At 33.2% G+C, this 8,864-nt stretch overlaps 1 protein-coding gene across 1 annotated transcript in view; it reads right to left on the bottom strand.

The window, feature by feature from the left end:
- LOC115239299 overlaps positions 1-8,864 on the bottom strand; it is a 199,498-nt gene that overhangs the window by 141,376 nt on the left and 49,258 nt on the right. The window contains exon 2 of the mRNA XM_029813754.1: positions 850-943. The gene's annotated coding sequence lies outside the window, so the exon portion shown is untranslated. The remainder of the gene's footprint in view (positions 1-849; positions 944-8,864) is intronic.

Raw genomic sequence — 8,864 nt, 5'->3', positions numbered from 1 at the left:
GACGCTCTGGAGGGCGTGAAACTGAAAATAGGCGCGAGAATCCGACGTGCGTGCGTTTTTCACAATACCGCGTGCATTCGGCGAACTGTCATCTCGAGAAGAAAATCCGATTAAATCTGATATATCGAAGCACGGCCAAATAAAAGCGCGTGTAGATAAATCTTTAGCTTGTACCAATAAAAACTTATATAGTATATTATATTGGCGCACACACAGTCGTGTGTTACGATTTATTTTATTATTGACTAAAAGGCAACAGGTAAAATTTCCCAATACATGCAATAGCTTTAAACGTATGCTTGGTCAGCCATTGTGATTTAACCCGTTTGACTTGTATCGAAAATGTATCATCTTATCCCATATATCATAGCGAGAACATTTCGAACACGGCGCAAGACCAGCATCTAACCGCCGTATGTGGCAATATCCGTGCTGGAATAGCGATAAGAGTGCTGAATCAAATATATGGAGCAACCGATACGCTGAGTCTTATCGCGAACGACTCATTGATTTATCATGCGTCGAGTACTCGCTTCGTACGATAATAACCGATAACGAGCCGTAAGGTAAATTTCTAGGTAACGGATCGATGATATTAGCTTTCATTTCTGTTGGCACTTTGCAATTTCGACGTGTTACTGTGAGTCAACGGTATAATTACACGCGTCGTCATTATATAATACATGCATCACGTTAATAAGAAATTTTAATCAAAAGTATGTGTGGCAAGTACGCGTATTCGCATACATTCACAGAAATATAATGCAAGCTTCAGCTCGGAAGTTAATTTAATTTCAGGGAGATATTATTGTAACTATATATACAGATATACATATAGAATGTACTTACCAGAGATGAAGGAACACCGGGATGATTAATGCTACCAAGCTATTATAGTCACTTGCGTACCACAAATAGTGTTATCCCATTTATAGAAAGCAATCTGAAACAAAAAGATATATAATCGTGAATGGGTATATCGTTAGTTGCATGAAGCGAGCTATATGGATACATAAACATTTTCAGTATCAATATACCGGATTTTTACGACTAAAATATAGTTAAGAAAATACTTGAACGACTCTTGCGATTCTACCTTCGGGTACGATCGATCGAACACGTGACTCGGTCACGGAACGCACGCAAAGCATATTTTCGCTTTAAATTATGAGAAGAAACTAATTCTCGCTACAAAATTATTTTATGTAGCTTTTATGCCGTAACTGAATTGCAAAAAATACAAAAATTTCCATAGTATCCAATGGCCACAATTAACAAATTATAAATGTAAAATCTAAACATGCGCGCAAATTAATTTAAATGCGCGCAAAAATATCTTTATAAACTTTCAAGTGACAAAACCGAATGTTGCACGCAATAATAGTGAGTGCAAGATATAATCGTTTTATATTTTGTAATTAAATAATGGAACAGCCTACACATAACAGTTAATTAGCACTTAATAGCGAGATGGATTAAAATACGCTTGTAAATATCGTACATGCCAGCATTGTTACGGTAAAATTATATCCGCGTTGATCTGGAACAAATTAACGTTCCAAGCTGATCGTTTTTATTTTTAGAACTTTAATAATATAAATAATAACATTACTATCGGCAACGCTAAATTGAGAGATCGTAACATATTAATTTTATTCAAAACACAAAACTTCATATAAAAAAAAAATCATAATATAAAAATAACCTTGCAAACAGAAAATACGAATAGCATCTAGCAAAAAGTAGGTTGTTAAAATAAATATGTATATGTACATATTTGTATGAAACAGTTTTATCAAGAAAATGTAACTAAAATAACAATCCAGTGTTACGTCAGCGGACCAATTTTCGAATATGACACAATCTTTTTCTCTAGCAATTTTGTCGTGTTTATCTTACTATGATTGTAATTGATTTAAAAAGAAGGTCGAAGTTTGCCAAGTCCAAATATAAAAGAATGCGGACATAAAGTAAAAAGCAATAAAGGACTTAGAAAAGAATATTTTATCAAATCAGAAAGTCATGAACTCTATTAACTTATATAAATATATAAAACAAAAACGAATATGTTTAAGCCAAGTTAGTTTTTAAGTGACGCTATCAAAAAAGGTTAAAAAGATTTTCTAATTCTTCATTTAAATTCATATCCACATTTAATTTACGTTCGCGGTTCGTGTATACATATGCGTGTGTATATGATGGGTTTTTAGATGTTAATTTTCACTTTTTTTCATTTTTCTGCCATTTTTAACATCATTTATAATAATTTTATTTTCATATTTGATTATCGCCTGTTAGTTTTATAACATACATTTTGTAAATTCCTCACTACTAAAAATACTGTATATATAATTCATATTCTCTGCTTTGTAATAATAATTTTATCACGTATTTCATATTTACACATATTATACATATATCAAATAAAAATATATGCAATTCTTCTAACATTATTTTTATATATGTTATATATGCATAATACATATAATATAGACATTTATGTATGCTGAAAATGGTCCAAAAACGGACTAAAACGTACGCTATTATATTTTTTATGTTCAACATCTTTTGATTATTAATCAAGTTTTGCGCCCTACTTATTGCGCTGGCCCTTAATTGCTTTTTTATTACTTTTTCTATGATAAAAAAAAAACATTATTTTTATATATATTTAATATATAAAGATCGTAACACAATAAGTATAAAGTTTTATTCATTTTTTATTATCTTTCAATCGTTTAAATCATATTCTGCTAGAGAGAATTTAATTTCGAACTTGACGCGTTTCAATATTAAAATTTTTAAATATGTTGTATTATCTATAATAATATTTTATTTTAAAAAATAGAAACAAAAATAATTAGGATTAAAATATAAAGACTAAATATTTTGTTATAAAAACATAATATAACGCAATATATATAATATAAAAATTTCAGAAATAATTGGATATGAAAAGACTAAATAAACGCCGATAGAATTTTTTTAACAAGTCAAATCTTTTTTAACAGCTTATTAACATTTTTTTATTAATTCTTAGAATTGTACATTTATTTTACACTTATTCCAAACTTTATTTTATGTATTCTAAGAAAGTTATAAAATTTATACTAGCTATTTTAAGACAATATTCCGCTATTATTCCCCTACTCTTAGCGTCTTAGATAAAAGTGAAGAAGAATGCACAATAGATATAAATGCATTTTTTTAGATAATCCCCCTATGTCCAGTTATGAGCAAGAAAATCTTAAAAGGAACAAAAGTGAATTTTAGGATGTTCGAAACGTATTCGGCATGAAAGGAAACGATTTGGATTGAAAACAGATATTGGTAAAATTTTCTTTAGCATACGAGAACGGAGAGTGAATCAGTATATATCGAGAGAAAGCTACTCATAAATCTACGCTATGGTTATGGCGAAGCGTGACTCGCGACATAAGGGAGGGAAAGTAGAGGTTACAGATTGCGAAGTTGAGGGCGGATCTCGGTGGCGACCGACGACGTAGACGAGCTACGGCGAGCGAGATAAAGAATTTGGAATTAGATTCGACGATCGTGTAAGTTTCTATGCGAACGAGCACGGCGAGATGGCACAGCTCGGATTCGCTTGCACATACGTGAAGCAGGTACGAGGAAGCAGCGTTTCGGAGGACCGCGAATCTTATTGAAAGTTCCTGCCCGGCGTAAAGTCGGTTCCCAGGCTGGCTGGCCTGGATACACACTAGTAAAATCCCCGGTTTTTCTATAACCGAAACAGAACTGAAAACAGCCTCTCCTTCGTTTCTTCCCAAAAGTGACAATACAATCGTAATAAGATTCGAAATATATATGTATATATTGTTAACAAGTTCGCGCATTTAACATAAGTATTTTTACTACAGTAATTAAAGAGATCAGTCGTTTTAACATTCTAATATTGGCTCTTTCATATGTACGAATCCCAATGAATTATATAATGTAAGTATAAAATATGCGGTTATATATTCCTGTGCTCTTTTATTAGCTTCACTTATTCATAGATCGTTAGTAGAAACTAAAGTAATTACATTTTCTCTCTTCTCTCATAAAATGTTTTATAATCATCATAAAGACATGCTTGAAAGTTATATTTTCTTTAAAATAGATCATCAGCGCTAGTTATAGCAATTATAAATTAAAAATTTTTTGTTATATCTTTCCATGCTTGTTTCTAGATTATTATTCAACAATGGTTCATAAAAATAATGCAATTTTTAAAAATTAGATAATATATATATATTATCTAAAATATCTAAAATTTTTATACCTAATCAAATTTCTACAAAAGAAAAATTTCTTCAAGATTGACCAAAGGGTTCATAATGAAATGTGATGTGCTAGCTATAAAATATTTATTCCGCTACATTTTCCAGCGCTTACCAATATTTCGAAAGCCTTCAGGAGCTATCGATTTTGCGATTTAGGCAAAATTCATTCGGTCCCAACGACGTTCCGTATATTTGCGCGATCGGGCATGCGCCATATAAATAAGGTCGGATCGATAAGCCACGCGGAGAGAAAACGAGAAAGAATGAAAAGCGCATGAGATGCGCGATCGGACGGCGGAAGTAGATGCCGGCATTTCCTCTCCACAGTTCCTTTGCACGTACCGTTGGTACGCCGTCCGGGCTGACAAGAAAATCTCCGGTATCGCGGTTTTATTCCAACCAGACGTTAACGCGCGTACGAAATCCGCGTAACGTAAGGGCGTCGTGATGTCGGGGGAAGGGGATAATCCTCGACGGGAAATAATTTATCCTGGCGAAATCTGGCCGAAAAGGAAAGAGAGAGAGAAAAAGATAGGGAGGAAAAGCTGAAGATAGGTACATACGGCGGGCCATTCCGGCAGGAAGAGGAAGCGGACAAGTTTATATGAATGAGACCGCGAGTATTGGTAATCCTGAAGATTGAGTTTGCAGCCAAGTTTCCAAGTCGTTCTCTCGATTCGGTGATTTTTTTTTTTTTTCTATCGACGCGAACGCCGGAATGGAATTAACGAATCGAGGGGCACGGTTGGAAATAAGCGCGTTGCTGAAAGTTCGATCTTTGACGATCGGAGAATGCGATACGCGATCTTAATCGAGCGCGAACACGCCGAGAAGTTCTATCGGAGAAGCTCCGTTCTCTCGGTTTCCAAAGTATCGGTTCTTTTTCCCGCAACCAATACGGAGCTCCGTATATCCAGAAAGTAAAGTTGCTACTGCGTGTATATAATTTACCTTTATTGTGTTAAATTTATTTTGTCTGATTGAAACCAAATATTCCAATATTTAGATACGCACATGAGATATCCATCTGCGATGTAGGCATAGGTTTTATCGCGAATCTGATTGCATCGTTATCGGATATTGCACTATTTTTATACTATTAAATGTTCACGATCTTTAACGTACTGTAAACATTTTCTTTCTATATTTACAAATAAACGAAGATGAATATCAAAATTCTGTTTTTATTTATTATAGAAAGTTGCAATTATTTTTTTATCCTTTTATTTTTCTTTTGACATATATATTAAATTTGATGAATTAACCCAAATATTTTGTGATTTAGAGATTAAAATTTTCGTATAAGAATTGATGTATTAAAGAGAAAATTATGCAACATGATATCTCAGATCTTTTATTGATAGTTTGACAACCACAGACAAAATATGAAATAACGCGAGATTATTATAATGACAAACTCAAGTAACAGCATAAAAAACATAAATTTCGAGATCATGAAATCAATTTCTTGCCGTTTAATGGACATGTGCCATGTAGCATACTTTAGAACTAGCGCAGTAGCAGCAACAATCACTATATAAAAAAGCAGAAAACGATGCAAACTCAATTAACTTTACACAAAACGCGGCAGGTTCTTTTATATATATATATATATATATAACGTCCGCGCACCAACTGTATAAATGGGCCGTCCAGAGACTGCGCTTCATTTTCAACTTTCGATTCCATAGGGAAAATTTTTGCTGGCCGTAAAACTTGCTATACAGCTGGCAATATAAATGTGCAAATTTTTCCTAAATACAAATGGTTCTCCAGAAATACAAGGGAACGATCCGCGGTACAAGCCAGCGGATCGATTCGCGTACACGCGCTTTAATGCGAGAATCGCGATTTTGATTTGCCGTCGCGACTTTATGAAGTTACAGTTCCGTTAAGATCCGGTTTGTGTAAAAAAAGTTAGTCACCTTGCGAAACGTTTAATTAAATCAGAAAACGGTTTAGCCGCATTCAGGTAGTTTTTCCGATAATCAACGATATCACATTACGACGTTACTTACCGTAAAGCTCAACAGGATTTATTTCGGCTCGTTGATTAAAAGCTTTCGGAAATGAAACGATACCCAGGACCTCCACGTCCCCATTTAGACACTCCGCCCCAGTTCGATTTCGAGAGTGCACGCCGAGAATATATCTTGTGTCATAAAATTAACCGTTTTCAGCACAATGAATTCAATTGAAATGTATATATATAATAGTTCATCACTCCAGCGGAAAACATTTTAATGGTGAGTTTTTCGACGGCTATGAAATTGAGTTTCCCTTAGTAGCAATTTAATAAAAATTTCGCTAAAATAAAATTCACTTTAAACAAATTTTTAAAAAAATTGTATTGTGTATGTGAGTTGTTATTAATTTCTCTTCTTGATATTTAATATACACACACACATATATATATATATACTAAGATTCTTTAAAAAATTTGTATTCTTTCAAAAAAATCTTTTAAGTAAAAAATTATTTTCAATTTAATTTTTTTTTGTAATCAGTTAAAAAATGTCACAACAAAAACGTATCAACATATTTTAAGAAATCTGGAAAGTTATTTGTCTCATCGTAGCAATAACGAGCACATTTTAGGTTGGAACTAGCAAGTAAGAACAAGTTCTATCGCTTTGAAACTTAATTAAAGTCGAAAGTAATCCTCGCCGATATTCGACTAGAGATAAATTACACGTCACTTAATTCACAAGCAAAAATCTTTCCACTATGTTTTAAATTGCAAAACTTCTCGGTAATGGAATTTGATGGAAACATTTTTACAAATTATGCGCTGTAAGTGATTTCTAAATATTCACATATGTCTCTTACGATTTCCATTTTTTTTTTTTACCCAAAATAGAAAATACTCAAAAATAAGAACGTAATACAATAAAATGCATAATGAATTCACGTTCGGATTATATGACATATTTTTGAGTGATGTAGCTAATAGAAATCTAAGTCACTCTCAAGCATTTTGAGTGCAATAATTTGCAAGCCGATCAATAACCACACAAATATATGTACATGACTTGCTTAATTTGAAAGTCATTTTATATGTTATTACATTAATTTATTCTCGCAGATTTCTTTAAAGCATGCGGGAAAGTATGTAGAACAAAACAAAACTTAAGTAAAAACCATTGTAAATTGATAATTCCATAACTATAATTATATAGAATTAGAAAATTTTTTGTTTAATATATACGTAGTTTTATGCAAAAGCACAATTGTTCGAATGCAAGACTGATTGTAATCACAATTTATGCATCTCCTTTTTTGCTTTTTTAAAGAATAGTATTATAAATACACTATTCTCTAATCCTCCTACTATGCATTAAAAAAAAAAAAATAAAGTCAGAATATACTAAAAAAATCTATAAGTAGTATAATCTTAATTTCTGCTTTAAAAAAATGCCATTTAAAAAAAAAATACCTTTCTAATCGAAATATATAATTTACTTTGCTTGGATTTCATATGAACTTAATAAGTATTTTGTGTTATTATGTATAAAGAAGGGAGAGCATAATGTTTGAACATTTTTATTTCCCAACAAAACTCGCGCAAGTTACTTTGACTTATGATGTGGAAGTAAGGTCCCGACTGGCGAACTACACATCGTTCACAGACTTATTGAAAGATACCAGGATATACACTCCTAAATATATGCGGAATGTGATAACTTAGAGCAGAAAAGCGTCTTTGAACGGGAGATAGAAAATTTTCTTTCCACTTTCAAGTCACATACACACACACACACACAACACACACACACACACACACACACACACACACACACACACACACACACACACACACACACACACACACACACACACACACACACACACACACACACACACACACACACACACACACACACACACACACACACACACACACACACACACACACACACACACACACACACACACACACACACACACACACACACACACACACACACACACACACACACACACACACACACACACACACACACACACACACACACACACACACACACACACACACACACACACACACACACACACACACACACACACACACACACACACACACACACACACACACACACACACACACACACACACACACACACACACACACACACACACACACACACACACACACACACACACACACACACACACACACACACACACACACACACACACACACACACACACACACACACACACACACACACACACACACACACACACACACACACACACACACACACACACACACACACACACACACACACACACACACACACACACACACACACACACACACACACACACACACACCACGACCATACTACACAAAAAAATAATTTAAGCAGTACTATATATAGTATGTAATAAAAACTTGTAATTTATTTTCTTGTTTTATCTCTGCTTTTCTCGATTCAATGATTCATTTTTAAAAACGTAAATGTAAATTTAACGTGTGTAAATAATAAAAATTCTATATATATTTACTAATTTTCTAATACACTTTTATTTTAGTAGATATATATAAAATATTAAACGCATATAATATTAAAT

Source organism: Formica exsecta, unplaced genomic scaffold (genome assembly GCF_003651465.1).
Source record: "Formica exsecta isolate Colony F162 unplaced genomic scaffold, ASM365146v1 scaffold37, whole genome shotgun sequence".
NCBI classification, from domain to species: Eukaryota; Metazoa; Arthropoda; class Insecta; order Hymenoptera; family Formicidae; genus Formica; species Formica exsecta.
The sequence above is the reverse complement of the archived record's forward strand: the minus strand, read 5'-3'. Positions and strand labels throughout refer to the sequence as shown.